The following is an 18,663-nucleotide window of genomic DNA, read 5'->3' on the forward strand; positions in this document are numbered from 1 at the left end:
CTCAGCTAAATTTTTATTTTTAGTAGAGACAGGGTTTCACCTTGTTGGCCAGGCTGGTCTCAAACTTCTGACCTCAGGCGATCTGCCCACCTCAGCCTCCCAAAGTGCTGGGATTACAGGCGTGAGCCACTGTGCCCAGGCCTTCTATTTGATTTTTAGAAGTTTGTTTGTTTGCAACAGAAGCTTTTTTTTTTTTTTTTTTTTGAGACAGGGTCTTACTCTGTCGCCGAGGCTGGAGTGCAGTGGCACTGTGTTGGCTCACTGCAACCTCTGTCTCCTGGGTTCAAGCAATTCTCCTGCCTCAGCCTCCCGAGTAGCTGGGATTACAGGTGCCCACCACCACGCCCAGCTAGGTTTTTAATATTTTTAGTAGAGACGGGGTTTCACCATGTTGGCCAGGCTGGTCTCAAACTCCTGACCTCAGGTGATCCATCCATCTCGGCCTCCCAAAGTGCTGGGATTACAGGTGTGAGCCACCACACCCGGCCGGACAGAAGCTTTTTAATGCACTATTTTTCCTCTGGGCAAAAGACCTTCAGAAAACATTCATCAATAAGTAGATTCATAAATGGTACTTTTGGCTACAGGAATTCTTTATATTTTCTGAATACTAACAATTTAGTGATTATATGTGAATATTTCTCCAAGTTTGATGCTTATCTTTTCACTCTTGGTTTTGCCTTTTTGCTTAAAAGAAGTTCTAAATTTTAACATAGTCAAATTTATTCAGAGATTATGCTTCTGATATCTTAAATCCTTGCCTACACCAGAGCAATAAAGATATTCTCCTATATTTTGCTTCAAACTTTTTTTTTTTTTTTGAGATGGAGTCTCACTCTGTCACCCAGGCTGGAGTGCAGTGGCGCCAGCCCAGCTCACTGCAAGCTCCGCCTCCCGGGTTCACGCCATTCTCCTGCCTCAGCCTCCTGAGTAGCTGGGACTACAAGCGCCCGCCACCATGCCCGGCTAATTTGTTGTATTTTTAGTAGAGACAGGGTTTCACCGTGTTAGCCAGGATGGTCTCAGTCTCCTGACCTTGTGATCCACCCGCCTCGGCCTCCCAAAGTGCTGAGATTGCAGGTGTGAGCCACTGCGCCTGGCCTTTTTTTTTCCTTTTTTCTTTATTTTTTGAGATGCGGTCTCCCTCTATTGCCCAGGATGGAGTGCAGTGGCGTGATCTTGGCTCACTGCAACCTCCACCTCCCAGGTTCAAGTGATTCTCCTGCCTCAGCCTCCCGAATAACTGGGATTACAGGTGTGTGCCACCACACCTGGCTAATTTTTTGTATTTTTAGTGGAGAAAGGGTTTCACCATGTTGGCTAAGCTGGTCTTGAACTCCTGACCTCAAGTGATCCGCCCACCTCGACCTCCCAAAGTGCTGGGATTACAGGTATGAGCCAATGCACCCAGCCTGCTTCAAACATTTTAAATTTTGTTTGTCATTTAGATCATAAATCTGACAGAATTGGATTTTTTGTATGTATGGTATGAAGCAGGGAACTTATAAAGAAATGAATTTATTTCTTAGTTATGGAAGCTGAGATGTCAAGGTCAAGGGGCATGTCTGGTGAGAGACTGCTTGCTGGTGGGGACTCTCTACAGAGTTCTGAAGTGGCTGAGCATGCTCAGGTACTATGCTAGATTCTCCCTCTTATAAAGCCACCAGTGCCCCCCCCATGATAGCCCATTAATCCATTAATCCATGTGTGGATTAATCCATTGAGGGCAGAGCCCTCATGATCCAATCAACTCTTAAAGGCCCTACCTCTCAACACTGCCACATTGGGGATTAAGGGTCAACATGAGTTTTGGAGGGGACATTCAAACTTGATATGGTTTGGCTGTGTCCCCATCCAAATCTCACCTTGAGTTGTAGCTCCCATAATCCCCACATGAAGTAGGAGGGACCAGATGGGAGGTAACTGAATCATGGGGGTGAGTTTTTCCCATGCTATTCTTGTGATAGTGAATAAGTCTTATGAGATCTGATGGTTTTATAAAGGGCAGTTCCCCTGCACACGCTCTCTTGCCTGCCACTGTGTAAGATGTGCCTTTGCTTCTCCTTTGCTTTCTGATTGTGAGGCCTCCCCAGCCATGTGGAACTGTGAGTCCATTAAACCTCTTTTTCTTTATAAATTACCCAGTCTTGGGTATTTCTTCATAGCAGTATGAAAATGGACTAATACAAAACCATAGCACTGATTTTATCACATGTCAAATTTCCATATACTAATGTTCTATTTCTGTGTTCTCTATTCTGTTCCATCAGTCCATTTAACTATCTGTATGTATCATGTCTAATTATTATAGCTTTATAATAAATCTTGATAGCTTCCAAATTAGGGCAACTCCCTCACCTTGTCCTATTTTTCAAGAGTATTTTGGCTCTTCTTGGCTCTTTGCTTCTCCCTATGATGATTTTACAATACATTTATGAAGTTCCATGACAAATCCTATTGGGGCCAGGCATGGTGGCTCACGCCTGTAATCCCAGCAGTTTGGGAAGCCGAAGTGGGTGAATCACCTAAGGTCAGGAGTTCAAGACCAGCCTGACCAACATGCTGAAACCCCATCTCTACTAAAAGTGCAAAATTAGCCAGGTGTGATGGCGAGTACCTGTAATCCCAGCTACTCAGGAGGCTGAGGCAGGAGAATCGCTTGAACCCAGGAGGTGGAGGTTGCAGTGAGCTGAGCTTGTGCCATTGCACTACAGCCTGAGCAGCAAGAGCAAAACGTCATCTCAAAAAATAAAATAAAATAAATCCTATTGGAATTTTGTACGAAACTGCATTAAATCTAGAGATTAATATGGAAAGAATTCACATTTTCATGATGTTGAGCCTCTTTATTCTAGAACTTATCTACCCAATTAAATCTCTTTATTATTATTATTATTTTTTTTTTTTTTGAGACAAAGTCTAGCTCTGTCACTCAGGCTGCAGTGCAGTGGCGTAATCTCAGCTCATTGCAACCTCAACCTCCCAGGTTCAAGCGATCCTCCCACCCCAGCCTCTCAAGTATCTGTGACTACAGGCGTGTGCCACCACACCCAACTAACTTTTGTATTTTTAGTAGAGGTGGGGTTTTGCCATGTTGGCCAGTCTGGTCTCGAACTCTTGACCTCAGGTGATCTGTCGGCTTTAGCTTTCCAAGGCACTAGGATTACAGTCGTGAGCCACTGCGCCCAGCCTATATCTCTTTATTATTTTTATTACTAATCTGTGTTTCATTAAAGTTTTAAAACATCTTACTCAAAATCTTCTTGCATATATTTTATTAAGATTTTATTTATTTATATTTTTGATGCTACTGTAAATGTTAACTTTTTATAAATTATATTTTTACATGTTTGTTGCTAGCATATAGAAATGCAACTGCAAAAGTGCCAAATAAATTCTGTTAATTCTTATGATTTAGCCATAGATTCTTTTGTTTTCTACGTAATAGTCTCTAATAACAGGTTTGTTTCTTTCTTCCTTTATTAGCTGTCTACTGGTGCATAATGAATAACCTCACACTTAGTGGCTTAAAACATGCACTTATTTTCTCAAGAGTCTCCTGCTCAGGGTCTCCCAAGGCTGTAATCAAGGTGACAGCCAGACTGTGGTCCTTTTTAAAACTTAGCATCCTCTTCTAAGCTCAGGTAGTTGTTGGCAGGATTCAGTTATCTGAAGCCGTAGGATGGAGGTCCCTGCCTTGTTCTGGCTGTCAGCTGGGGGTTTTCCATCAGCTCCTAGTGGTCCCCAAGGTTTCTTGCCAGGTGGCTCATTCACAGGCCTTCTTACAACATGATAGCGCACTCTAGTCCGCTAACAAGCAGTCTTCTGTAACATAACATAATCACAAGAGTAACTATTCCATTACTTTTGCCATATAACATGAACCAATCAAAGGAGTGACTACCCCCATCACCTTAGCCATATTCTGTTGTTGGAAGCATGTCTCAGGTCTCATCCACACTCAAAGAGAGGTTGTGATTTACTTGGGGTTACTATAGGGTGGATTTCCAATCCTAATCACTTTTTTTCTTGCTATACTGCACAGGCTAGGCCCCCAGTACAATGCTGAAATCATGATAGTGATTATCCTGCTCTTATTTATCATCTTAAAGGAAATCATTTAGTACTTCAGCATAAAGATATTTGCTGTAGGCTTTTTGTAAATGCCACTTATCAGGTTTAAAAAGTTCTCTTCTACTCCAAGTTTTCTAAGATTTATTTTTTTTAAAATTATAAATGGCTGCCAAGGTTTACCAAACTTTTTTTTCTGCATCTTTTGAGATAATGTGTGATCTTTTTCCTCCATTGTTAAATTGCCCTGACATTGTGGAACAAACTCAACTTGATAATATTTCTAGTCATTGCTGAATTTGCTTTACTATCTTGCTTTGGATTTTTCAAATTTGTCTCCATGATTGAGATTAATTGGGGAGTGCTTCCTCTTTTTCCATGTTTTGGAATAATTTATATAAGATTGGAATTATTTTTTTCCTGAATGTTCAGTAGAACATTCATGAAAACTTCTCTGAGTTTAGGGTTTGTTTTCTGGGAAGATTTTAAAATCCCAATCAAATTTCTTTAATGATTATTCAGTTTTTCCTTTAAAATTATTTTAATAACATAGTTTTGAGTAATTTGCCCATGAAATTTTCCAATTTGTTGCCATGAAATTGTTCATAATAGCTTCTTTAAAAATAAATCTCTTAATCTTTACCACATCAATAGTTATTCACATTTTAAATTTTTTTTAGATACGGGTCTTGCTCTGTCACTCAGGATGGAATACAGTGGCACGATCATAGCTCACTGCAGCCTCCAATTCCTGGGCTTAGGCAATCTTTCCATTTCCCTCCCAAGTCACTGGGATTACAGACATGAGCAACTCTCACAGTTTCTGAGAGTCTCCTGCTGAGGGTCTCACAAGGCTGTAATCAAGGTGACAGCCATACTGTGGTCCTTTTTAAAACTTAGCTTTTTAAAAAAATAAATCTGGACAGAAATTTATTAGTTTTTTCAAATGAATTAGTGTTTGACTTTATGGATCCTATTATACTATTTCTATTAATTTCTGCCTTTACCTTAGACATTTCATTCTATTTCCCTTTAAGATTTACTCTGACTTATTAAATCTCCTAATCACCCCATCTCAGTTTTCTCTGTTTATATTGTGTAAATATTCCATTTCTAATGTGAAGCTAGTAGGATGTTCCTTTTTGGGAGGTAATGGGGGTTCATCTTGGCCTCATAAAAGTGTAAAAATCAAAACCAAATAAGCATATATTTCATGTAGGCCAGACATGGTGGCTCATGCCTGTAATCCCAACACTTTGAGGGGCTGAGCAGGAGAATAGCTTGAGCCCAGGAGTTCAAGACCAGCCTGGGCAACACGGTGAGACCCTGTCTCTACAAATAAAAACATTAGCTAGGCATGGTGGTGTGAGCCTGTGGTCCCAGCTACATGGGAGGCTGAGGTGGGAGGATCACTTGAGCCCAGGAGGTCAAGGCAGCAGTGAGCTATGTGCCACTGTACTCTAGCCTGGGCAAGACTCTGTCTCAAAAAAACAAAACAAAACAAAACAAAAACACGTGTTGCTTTTCTCGTATCTTAGGATTATAAACTTACTTCATTGATTTTCAGTCTTTCTTTTTCTTTTTTTTTTTTAATTAAGACAGAGTCTTGCTCTGTCACCCAGGCTGGAGTGCAGTGGCATGATCTCAGCTCACTGCAACCTCCACCTTCTGGGCTCCAGCGATCGTCCCACCGCCCAAGTAGCTGGGACTACAGGAGTGTGCCACCACACCTGGCTAATTTTTGTAATTTTTAGTAGAGACAAGGTTTCACCACATTGGCCAGCCTGGTCTCGAACTCCTGACCTCAGGTGATCTGCCTGCCTCAGCCTCCCAAAGTGCTGGGATTACAGGCATGAGCCACCACACCCAGCCCCTTTTTTTTGTTTTTTTAAGAGAGAGAGTTTCACTCTTGTCTTCTAGGCTAGAGTGCGATAGGCCATCTAGGCTCACTGCAACCTCTGCACCCGGGTTCAAGTGATCTCCTGCCTCGGGCCCCTGTGTAGCTGAGACTACAAGCACCTGCCAGCACTCCGGCTAATTTTTGTATTTTTAGTAGAGACAGGGTTTCACCCATGTTGGTCAGGCTGGTCTCGAACTCCTGACCTCAGGTGATCCACCTCCCTCGGCCTCCCAAAGTGCTGGGATTACAGGTGTAAGCCACCACGCCTGGCCACTAATGAATATTTTCATAAATAATCACAACCATCAAGAATACCATACAAATTATATTTTTAAATATATAAATGAAACAAGATGGAATTGTGAAAAACGTTCAGGCAGCTGACAAGAAGCCAAGAGGCCAGGCGCCATGGCTCACACCTATAATCCCAGCACTTTGGGAGGCTGAGACAGGAGGATTGCTTGAGCCCAGGAGTTCAAGACCAGACTGGGCAATATGGCGAAACCCTGTCTCTATAAAATATACAAAATTTAGCTAGGTGTGATGGCAATGCCCATAGTCCCGGCTACTTGAAAGGCTGAAGTGGGAGGATCACCTGAGCCTGGGAGATCGAGGCTGTAGTGAGCTGTGATCACACCACTGCACTCCAGCCTGGGCGAAGAGTGAGAACCTGTCTCAAAAAAAAAAAAAAGCCAAGAAAAGACAGAGAAATGAGAAGTAGAGAAAATGAATAGAAAATAATACTTTAAATGTAAATAATCTAAGTATACCAATTAAAAGACAGAGACTGGTACAGTGGATATAAAAACATGAACCAACTATATGCTGTTCATAAGAAATTCACCTTAAACACAACATAGGTAGATTGAAAGTAAAAAGGATGGTTAATATTATCTTGGTAACATTATATTTTTTTCAAAAGTATAATTGGCTATATGAATATAAGATAATGTAGATCAACAGTCTTTTTAACTTAGAATGCTCCAGGAGGGCAGAATGAATAGATCCTTCCTGAATGAATCAATGAATGAATGACAGCCAAGTGGTACTGGCTGTCAAAGGAAATGATGCAAAGGAAAAAAAGAGAGCAATAAAGAGGATATACTATATACAAAAATAAGTTCTAAATAGATTAAACAGAAAAAGGCTATGGAGCCATGTACAAATTAAATCTCTATTCATTAAAAACATTCTAAACATTCTAAGTTATATTAAAAAATAAGCAGCCAGGCCAGGCGCGGTGGCTCATGCCTGTAATTCCAGGAATTTGGGAGGCCAAGGCAGGTAGACTGCTTGAGCCCAGAAGTTCAAGACCAGCCTGGGCAACCTGACAAAACCCCATCTCTACCAAATATATAAAAAAAATTAATCGGGCATGGTGGCATGCGCCTGTCACCCCAGCTATCATACTTAAGAGGCTGAAGTGACAGGATCATCTACGCCTGGACTTCAAGGCTGTGGTGAACTGTGATTGTGCTACTGCAGTCCAGCCCAGGTGATAGAGTGAGACTGTCTCAAAAACAAAAAGCAAAACACACACATGCACACTCACACACACACACACACACGATAGGCAGCAAGGACTTAAACTGTGGCAAATTGAATCCATGCTTGAATCTCTGCTCCCTTGTAACACCTACCAAATGGCCAGACAAGAGGAAAAAGTACAAAAGCACAAAGATGAAAAGAAAAAGAACAGACAAGAGATGGGAGTAAAACTGTAAAAGATGAAAAGTGCACAAATGAGTAGTAACTGACTTAGCAGAGGAGAAGATACTAAAACTATCTGTAAAAGGGGAAGACAAGAAGCAAAAAGGCTTCAAAAAGCCTTAAGAAGAGAGGAATCAGGTACCATTGAAGTTATGAGTGGGGATAAGGAACAAAAAACAGGAGGATTAATTGAAAATAGGTTTAGGGAACAGTTAGATCTCCTGTGTCCCATCTCCCACATGTACCTCTAGATGTGTATCCTCCTCCATTCCTGAAGAAGATGGGCAGTTTACTTTTTGGAGAAATTAAAATGGAAAGAGGAAATAAGTTGTTGGATTTATAAGAGGAGAATTAAGTGAAAGTCTTTATGCTGAATGGTGAGACAGCCCCCTCACCCCAATCCTTTTCCCCCACCCAGTTCTCAGCACACAGCCAAAGCCTATAGCCTCAAGTCAGGTGGTTGGAAGAGCTCTCATTGGAGAAACTCAGTGAGAAAAATTATAAATAGGGTGTCACAGAAGTCCCTACATGAAGAGATTCCTTCCCGATTCCTCTTAAATGAAGCTACCAGTTAACTAGTCCCGTCCATTCATGCATCTAACAAACAGCTTTTCATGGCCTTCTTCTCAAGTATTAATAAACATTCAAAGAACAGTAGGTATTTTAAGAAAGTGTCTAACATAAGTGACAGACTCCTTGGCAGGAACTCATACCTATCTCTCAAAATCTACTCTTGCTTTTTATCTTGGTAAATGAATTAAAAATCTGTCCATGGGCAGGGGATGGTGGCTCATGTCTGTAATCTCAGCACTTTGGGAGGCTGAGGCAGGAGGATAGTTTGAAGCCTGGAGTTTAAGACCAGCCTGAGCAACAAAGTGAGACCTCGTCTCTACAGAACATTTAAAAAGTAGCCAGGTGTTGTGGCATGCACCTGTAGTCTTAGTACCTGAAAGGCTGGGGGAAGGAGGATCAATCACTTGAGCCCAGGAGTTTGAGGCTGCAATAAGCTGTGATCACACCACTGCACTCCAGCCCGGAAGACAGAGTGACACCACACCTCTTAAAAGAAAAAAAAACCTGTGCACAGCTGTTCAGCAACATTACATTTCCCAGCCCCTATTGGGTTAGGCATGGGCATATGTTTAAATTATCACCAGCAGAACCTAAACAGAGGTGGTGTGTGACATTTATAGCCCAGAGCCTTCAAGAGAGTGAAACTGGGCCAGGCACAGTAGCTCACTCCTGTAATCCCAACACTTTGGGGAAAAAAATATAATACTAAAAAGAACAACAACAAAGCATTTAGTTAGTTTGTTTTTGTTTTTGTTTCTGTTTTTGTTTTTTTGAGAGGGAGTTTCACTCTTGTTGCCCAGGCTGGAGTGCAATAGCACAATCTCGGCTCACTGCAACCTCTGCCTCCTGGGTTCAAGCAATTATCCTGCCTCAGCCTCCCAGCTAGCTGGGATTACAGGCATGCACCACCACACCCGGCTAATTTTTGTATTTTTAGTAGAGATGGGGTTTCGACATGTTGGCCAGGCTGGTCTTGAGCTCCTGACCTCAGGTGATCCACTCGTCTCAGCCTCCCAAAGTGCTGGGACTACAGGCATGAGCCACCACACCCAGCCCAATGAAGCATGTGGAAGAAACAAAAAACCCAATGGAGAGGTTGTAAGATAATAGTTAAGGAATGTCCTCAGAGCATAGAACAATAGGAGAAAAACAAAAAAAAATGGGAGGCTGAAATTATCAAATAAAACAAGAAAATTTAGCCAGAATCGAAAAATGAAGTTACTTAAAATTACCTAATAATGCCTAGAACAATGATTGTAAACAAATAAAATCCCTTACCAAGGATAGCTCTCCCTAAACTTATTAATATTATGAAGAGAAGATGCTAAAAGTTACCAAAAAAAAAAAAAAAGAGAGAGATCACATACAATGAATCTAGGATAAGAATGGAAAAAAATGGCAAAAGCATTCTCAACAACATAAGACAGTGGCGTAGCCAGGAACATGGCTCACTCCTATTATCCCAACATTCTGGGAGGCTAAGGTGGGTGGATTGCTTGAGTCCAGGAGTTCAAGACCAGCCTGGGCAACATAGAGAAATCCTATCCCTAATAAAAATATAAAAAATTAGCCAGGCATGGTGGCGAGTGCCTGTACGGGAGGCCGAGGTGGTAGAATCACCTGAACCTGGGAGGTCGAGCCTACAGTGAGCCGAGAACGCACCACCACACCCCAGCCTGGACAACCAGAGTGAGACTCTGTCTCAAAAAAAAAAAAAAAAAAAAAAAAAAAGGCCAGGCACAGTGGCTCACGTCTGTAATTCCAGCTACTTGGGAGGATGAGGCAGGAGAATCACTTGAACCTGAGAGGTGAGGGTTGCAGTGAGCTGAGATCGCGCCACTGCACTCCAGCCTGGGTGACAGAGCAAGAAAGACAATGGAGCAAAGGCTTAATGTGAAATAAAACTATTTCCAATCTTGAATTTTATCCTCAAGTAAACCATTAAAAAAGTAACAAGACAGAGGAAAGATGTTTTTATAGATCAAGGATCTCAAAGCATGTGCTCCAACAAAATGAGATAGAGAAGAAAATGTGTGGTCCAAAAAGAAAGGGTATCCAACATAGAAGAGACGAAAGTCCCAGGAGGAGGGCAAAATGATAGGAAGACAGTTGTGCCAGAAAACCTAGGTATAGATGACAGCTACAGACAGAGAGCTCCTGGTACCCATGGACAAAAAATGAAATTAACAGGTAATCCAATATTTTTGTGCATGTGAATTTGAGAGGCTATATGAAATATAGGAAAAACAAATAGGAAAAAAAATAAAGCAACTGTTAACTTTGGGTGGGAACACGGGAACAGGAAAGAAAATATACTCAGCCAGGTGCAGTGGCTCACGCCTGTAATCCCAGCATTTTGGGAGGCCAAGGCGGGTAGATCACAAGGTCAAGAGTTCGAGACCAGCCTGGCAAAGATGGTAAAACCCCATCTCTACTAAAAATACAAAAATTAGCTGGGCATAGTGGTGGGCGCCTATAATCCCAGCTACTTGGGAGGCTGAGGCAGGAGAATTGCTTGAACCCAGGAGGTGGAGGTTGCAGTGAGCCAAGATCGTGCCACTACACTCTAGCCTGGGTGACAGAGCAGACTCTGTCTCAAAAAAAAAAAAAAGAAAAGAAAAGAAAGAAAAAAAGAATATATACTCATAGAATATTTTTTGTCTTACCATTAAACAATTTTGCAGGCTGGGCACACTGGTTCACACCTGTAATCCCAGCACTTTGGGAGGCCAAGGTGGGAAGATCATTTGAGCCCAGAAGTTTGAGGCCAGCCTGGGCAACATAGTGACACCTCGTCTCCAAAAAAAAAAAAAGAAAGAAAAAAAAAAATGTGCCTGTGGTCCTCCTTACTAGAAAGGATGACATGGGAAGATCACTTGAGCCCAGGAATTCAAGGCTGCAGTGAGCCATGATCCTGCCACTGTACTCCAGCCCAGGTGACAGAGTGAGACTCTGTCTCAAAAAACACCAAAAAACAAAACAAAAAAACACCCACACATTTGTCCATAGTCATATTAGTATAAACAATGAATACAGATCTAACAAAAATTTGTGATGTATCTATATTGGAAGGATGAGAAGATATACACACTAGATGATATCTAAAATAGATAGAAGCATATAATTTAGAAATATAAAAAGTAAAATACATCTAAAAGATTAAAAGACGTTGGCTCTGAGAACAGGCCTAATAGGTGATAAAAAGAATGGCTTCATAAGCCTTGTGCTTTATATTATCACCTTTTATATTAAACCAAATGCTTACTATGATTTTTAAAGTCAAATTATTTTAAAAGAAGGCAAAGAGACAGACTGGGAAACATATTTCCAACACATGTAAGAGTTTAAGAATTAAAGCCTATAATATATTGAGTTCCTGCAAACACAATTAACAAAGATCCCAACAGAAAGTCAAAGGACATAAAAAGATAAGTCAAAGAGGAAGTACAAATAGCCAATAAACATATGAAAAGACGTGTAATCTGGTTATCAATCAGTGAAATGCAAATGAAAACACCATTGATATCAGTTTTTATCCAGAACATTGAAAGATTAACAATATCCAGTATTAGACTGTGAAGAAATAGGATTTTTACATAATTGGTTGGAGTGGGTCAACTGGCTATCATTTCAGAAGAGAATTTGTAAGTATTTATGGCAATTTAAAATACACCTATTCTTTGACCCTTCTAGGAATTGAAAGTATTCAAACATGTACACAAGAACATGTGTAAATTAAAAGAAATTATGGTCTGTGTTCATAACAATGGGACAATAAGGTCTATCTCTATGTAATGACAAGGAAATGCTTTCAAGACATACTGATAAGTAATAAATATACATATACATACATATATATATATATGCACACTGCAGGACAATATATGTATAGTATGGTCCCATGGAAGTCAAATAAAACAGCAGATAAATGTGTAACTGCCATTTAATGTGGATGGAGAGAACATATATCAAACTACCAACAATGGTTATTTCAGAAAAAAAGAAGAGAGATGAGGGATAAAGTATGATATTCTTTTACACCATTTGACTTTTTGGAAGTAAACTTTCATTATTATTTATATAATTTAAAATATGTTTAATAAACCAAAGAAGCACAATACAGTAAAGAAAACATAAGAGATAGTAAAACATTAAACATAAGAAGGAAATTCTATATGATGCACAATCAAATAAGGTGACAGGTTAATTATGTCTAATTCTGCTTTAAATATTGAATACTTTTAAAATATGGTACAACAAATAAAGGGTGAATTGCAGTTAATAGCAATGACCAATTCTTTTTGAGAAGGGCATAGTAGAGCACTGAACCAAATTCAGTCATTTTCACTTTGAATTGTTGTTTTCCACTTCCATGTAGTATCAAAACTATTATTTCTTTTTCTGTCAGTACTTTAAGGCTCTTGTTCACAGGCCATAATCTCATCTAAAACAGCAAACAGATCCTGCTACCTTTCAGTTAGCACATGCCTAATAATCTTTACACTTCCCCTAATTTTCTCCACACTATACTTGCCCAAATAACAGAGCCCTTCTTTAGGGTTTTATGGTAATTTGAACTTATCTCACTGTTCTTCTTGCCTCATATTACAGCATATATTCCAGATATCATAGAGGATATGTAAGAAGTGAAAAGGTTTAAACCAACTAAAGAATAGAAACAAAAGTGTGATTAACACCATCCTGACCTTCTTTTGCCACTGAAGCCTCTAAATTGAGAGTTACACTAGGAAAGCATATCAAAAATAGCCTTAGACTAGCCATATGCAGAAGACTGAAATTGGACCCCCACCTTTGACCATATACAAAAATCAACTCAAGATGGATTAAAGGCTTAAATGTGAAACTAAAACTATAAAAACCCTGAAGAAGATCTAGGAAATACCATTCTAGACAACAGCCCAGGCAAAGACTTCATGACAAAGTCAAAAAGCAACTGTAGGCCAGGTGCGGTGACTTACTCCTGTAATCCCAGCACTTTGGGAGGCCAAGGCAGGCAAATCACCTGAGATCAGGAGTTCAAGACCAGCCTGGCCAACATGGCAAAACCCTGTCTATATGAAAAATACAAAAAAAATTAGCTGGGCATGGTGGCGGGCACCTGTATCCCAGCTACTTGGGAGGCTGAGGCAGGAGAATCACTTAAGCCCAGGAGGCAGAGGTTGCAGTGAGCTGAGATCGCCCCACTGCACTCCCCTCTACAAAAAGAGCGAAAACTCTGTCTCAAAAAAAAAAAAAAAAGCAACTGTAATAAAAATAAAAATTGACAAGTGCGATCTAATAAAACTAATGAGCTTCTGCACAACAAAAGAAATTTCAATAAACAGACAACCTACAGAATGAGAGAAAATATCTGCAAACTATGCAACCAACAAAGGTCTAATATCCAGAATCTATAACTCAAACAACTGAAGAAGCAAAAACAATCAACCCTATTAAAAAATGGGCAAAGGACATGAACGGACGCTTCTCAAAAGAAGACATACACATGGCCCACAAACATATGAAAAATGCTCAATGTCATGAATCATCTGGGAAATACAAATCAAAACCACAACGAGATACCACCTCACACCAGTCTGAATGACTATTATTAAAAAATCGAAAACAACAGATGCTGGTGAGGTTGCAGAGGAAGGGGAATGCTTATACACTGTTGGTGGAAATGTAAATCAGTTCAGCCACTGTGGAAAGCAGTCTGGAGATTTCTCAAAGAACTTAAAACAGGACTACCATTCGACCCAGCAACCCCATTACTGGGTATATGCCCACATGAATATAAATTATTCTATCATAAAGATACATACATATGTATGTTCACTGCAGCACTATTCACAATCACAAAGACATGGAATCAATCTAGGTGCCCATGAATGGTGGATTGGATAAGGAAAATGGGGGACATATACACCATGGAATACTATGCAGCTACAAAAATAATGAGATAATGGCCTTTGCTGCAACATGGATGGAGCTGGAGGCCATTATCTTGAGTGAATTAATGCAGAAACAGAAAACCAAATACGGCATGTCCTCACTTATAAGTGGGAGCTAAACACGGAGTATATACAGACACAAAGAAGGGAACAACAGGCACTGGGGCCTATTTGAGGGTGGAGGGTGGGAGGAGAATGAATATTGGGAAACTACCTATCAGGTATTATGCTGATTACCTGGGTGACAAAATTATCTGTACATCAAACCCCCACGACACTCAAGTTACCCATGTAACAAACTTGCACATGTACGCCTGAACCTAAAAGTCAGAAATAAAAAAAAGGAAGAAAACAAAAATTAGAGACACAAATAAATGAGAGTTTTAAAAAGAAGACATAAATTAAAAAGTGAAAATTTAGCTATTTAGAAATTAAATTTTCTCAGAAACCAGGTCAAATTTAAGATAAATTCCGTTGGAGTTTGATCACTCATGATTTTGACGCTCTTAAGTGTTTCACTGCTGATGACAATATACCAGGAGTTCGTGCTTTCCCAGCACCCTGTTTGGTGGTTCCCGGATAATACATACTATCCTTGTTAATATTCTAAGATTTAAAATGTTCCAGTATAAAGTAAAATTTTGAAAAATAAAATTTTACTGTATACAACAGAAAATAGTTACAGAAGCAAACTCCCTCACAATTTTGTTGCTGTAGAAACAGGGATGATGGTGGTGATGATGCTTTACTGGTTAACCTCACTTACTCCTCACACCAATCTCATATAATGAGTACTATTATTATTATTCCCATCATTTTAGAGATGAAGGAAGTGAGGCTTGGAGAGATCAATTCTGTAACTCACTCAGGATCTTGAACTTCTAACCACTATGCTTCACTGACTCTCCTGAGTAAAGTCACATTATTATACCTCAATACTGTTTTTTTTTCTTTCTTCCTTTTTTATTTACTTATTTATTTTTTTCTTGAGACGGAGTTTCACTCTGTCGCCCTGGCTGGAGTGCAGTGGCACAATCTTGGCTGCAACCTCTGCCTCCTGGGTTCAAGTGATTCTCCTGCCTCAGCCTCCCAAGTAACTATGATTACAGGCATGAGCTACCGTGCCCGGCCTAATACTGGGTTTTCAAATCAGGTTTTTAACCATGAGGACTTGGAACATCCAAGTTTCTTCAAATAATGAAATCCAAACATGTTGTAAGAGTAGACCAAATCTTTCCTTAATATCAGATATTATTTTACAGAAGAGGAAACTAAGGCCCAGGTGCTTAAATAATTTCCTCAAAGGCAAATGGCCAATAATGGAAAGAGCTGGTACTCAGGTTGGTACAACTTAAAAAGGCATTGATCTTTTTACCTTACCCTGATACCTTCCAGAACACAGAACCATCCTTTAAGCAATACATACGTTATGTAATACATGAAACACGGTATGCTGTATTATTGCAGGTACAATATGAATATACAGGCCGGGTATGGTGGTTCACGCCTGTAATCCCAGCACTTTGGGAGGCCAAGGCAGGCGGATTACCTGAGGTCAGGAATTTGAGACCAGCCTGGCCAACACTGCGAAACCCCGTCTCTACTAAAAATACAAAAATTAGCTGGGTGTGGTGACGCACGCCTGTGATCCCAGCTACTCGGCTGGGGGATGAGAATTGCTTGAACCCGGGAGGTAGAGATTGCAGTGAGCCGAGATCGTGCCACTGCACTCCAGCCTGGGCAACAGAGAGAGAATCCCTCTCAAAAAACAAAAACAAAAATATGAATATACAAAACATTAAGAATTTGCTAAAAGAATCTGTAAGTTTCTAAAGTTTTCCTATAAAAAGCAACACTTTATATTAATTATATTATTTACATATAAGACTAAATATTTCTGATATTTAAGCTTCTGTTCCACCTATTAATCCAACAAATTAAAGATTATCAAAAATTAAGATATTACAATGAAACCACAACATTATGAAGGTTAAAATATGGACTACATTTTCCTAAGACTTATTCAGGCTCTTCCAACTTCTAGCTAATCTTACCCTAAAAGTAAATCAATCTTTTATAATTCAAAATACTTCTATAAATTCAATTAAAATGTTTAACTGATGACAACATGGGTATCATAAAAAATAAATAGCATAGTAATACTGTTTTCCTTTTGATTTAGGAAGAGGTAACATCTCCAACAACTACCCAGTGAAGTAGATGCTATTCTGTTGCCAGTTCAAAGCATCTATATTATGCTGGCAAAGATTTCCAAAGCCTACTAACGTTTTTGCTTTGAGTGGCTCATACAAGTTCCCTGCAGCTCATTAATGCAATGGTTTTATGACTAAAGTACACCAGTGTGAGACTTTAGGAGTTGTAATGTTCTCCAAAATTGAAGTATAATCTCATACCCCTTATTTAATATATAGAAGATTCACCAAGTAATATCCTGTTGAGCGATTAGAAAACTGCAATCATTTGCAGTTCTCAGTCCTTTTATGTCATAGAAATTCATGACGCATTTTTGCCATATAGTTTTACTTCTTCATTTTCCTTATCAAGCATCTAAAAATAAGTGAAATTCTAACATCTTTTTAAAAAACCTTGTCAGATTTCTTTTAGGACACCATGAAGATATCTACAAAGTGTTTTGAAATTCATGTAAGTATCTACACTCTGAAACTGAATATCTGGCAGAAATAATTTCAATCAATAAATTTTATAACCCCCTGAAATTAACACTTACCTGCTTCATTGTTAACTGGGGACTCCCACAGTTTCCCCTCTTTGTCCACGGGATCAGCTCTTCAAACCCATTCTGAAGGGGTTGTTCGTTGACTGTGGCTAACTGCTTAGCAAATTCCACATCCCAAAGTGAAGGTGATGTGTCTGTATAACAAAGACATTTTAAGTAAGAACAAGTCAATGTAAATATCTTTCTTTAAAAAAGTTATAACCAATCCTGAATTGATCATGTATTTTTCAGACCTTGACACTCATAATTAAATAGTATATAATAAAAAGTTACTAAGAGATAACTGCAAAAATTATATTAAAAATTGTAACTACAATAATGGCAAGCTTAACTTTTGTTTTACAACAATGCCAGGTAATCACTGCCCCCTCTACTGGAAAGAAAAAAATAAATTTGTATTTTGTTTCAGGGTATTTTTATGAATGTGAATGTTTGTTGTACAATATGTGACTCTGGTTTTTAAAGTCTAGCCTGTTTATCTTTATTTTTAGTCTATCAAAATTAGTCACTAATGTACTACTGTTAACAACCAAAAAAGTTAAATTAACAGAATGACGATAAAACTGCTAATGAATACTGAGTACTTCCTCTGTGCTTAAATGCTTTTTATGCATTAGTGCATGTCATCCTCACAACCAACCCTATGAGTAACGTATTATCATGTTGGCTAACTACCACCATCATATTACATGTTTCAATAACTTATTTACTTTTGAAACTTCAGATCATCTTTGGAGAATGAGCCATATTCCCACCAGTTACTGCTGCTGGGAATGTAAAATGGTACAATCACCTTGGAAAACAGTTTGATGGCTTCTTAAAAAGTTAAAAATATATCTATTATTCAACATAGGCATTTCATTCCTGGATACTCACTCAAGAGATAATACATGCCCACACAAAGATTTCCACACAAAAGTTAATGGCAGCTTTCTTTGTAATAGCCAAATGTGGGTTGTAATCTGGGAAACAACCCAAATGTCCACTAACAGGTGAATAAGTACAAAAATGTCATACGTTCATACAATTGTATACTACTCAGTAATAAAATGTGTTACTAGTACATGTAACAGCATGGATGAATCTCAAATCATTACGCTGAGTGAAAGAAGCCAGATGCAAAGGAGTAGTACATACTGTGTGATTTCAGTTACATGCAATTCTAAAAGATACAAACTAATCTACTGTAACAGTAGATCAATGGTTGCCTGCATACTGTGTGTGTGTGTGTGTGTGTGTATTGCAAATGGACACAAGAAAACTTTGGAGGGTCATGAAAATGTTCAAAATTATAACTGGCAGCATCATGGGTGTATATATTTGTCAAAACTAGTCAAGTTATATACTTTAAATATGTGCAGTTTGTTGCACACAAATTATACCTTAATAAAGTTGTAAAAAGAAAATGAATAACAATATCTATCCCTTGGCTACCTTTTTCCCTATATTTTTATTCTTTAGTTATTTTCACCAACATTTTTGATCTTTCTTATTTTTTTCTGTGTGATCTCACTTTTTAAAATAAATGAGGATCGGCCGGGCGTAGTGGCTCACGCCTGTAATCCGAGCACTTTGGGAGGCCGAGGCGGGTGGATCACGAGGTCAGGAGATCGAGACCATCCTGGCTAACACAGTGAAACCTCGTCTCTACTAAAAATACAAAAAATTAGCTGGGTGTTGTGGTGGGGGCCTGTAGT

General features: G+C 39.2%; 1 protein-coding gene across 1 annotated transcript in view; it reads right to left on the reverse strand.

The window, feature by feature from the left end:
- The window catches only part of TPTE2 (transmembrane phosphoinositide 3-phosphatase and tensin homolog 2), a 130,327-nt gene extending 113,280 nt beyond the window's left edge, over positions 1 to 17,047 (reverse strand). The window contains 1 exon segment of the mRNA XM_054529366.2: positions 16,958 to 17,047. The gene's annotated coding sequence lies outside the window, so the exon portion shown is untranslated.
- Positions 17,048 to 18,663: the final 1,616 nt, after the last annotated feature.

This window comes from Pongo abelii, chromosome 14, assembly GCF_028885655.2.
Source record: "Pongo abelii isolate AG06213 chromosome 14, NHGRI_mPonAbe1-v2.0_pri, whole genome shotgun sequence".
Lineage (NCBI taxonomy): Eukaryota > Metazoa > Chordata > Mammalia > Primates > Hominidae > Pongo > Pongo abelii.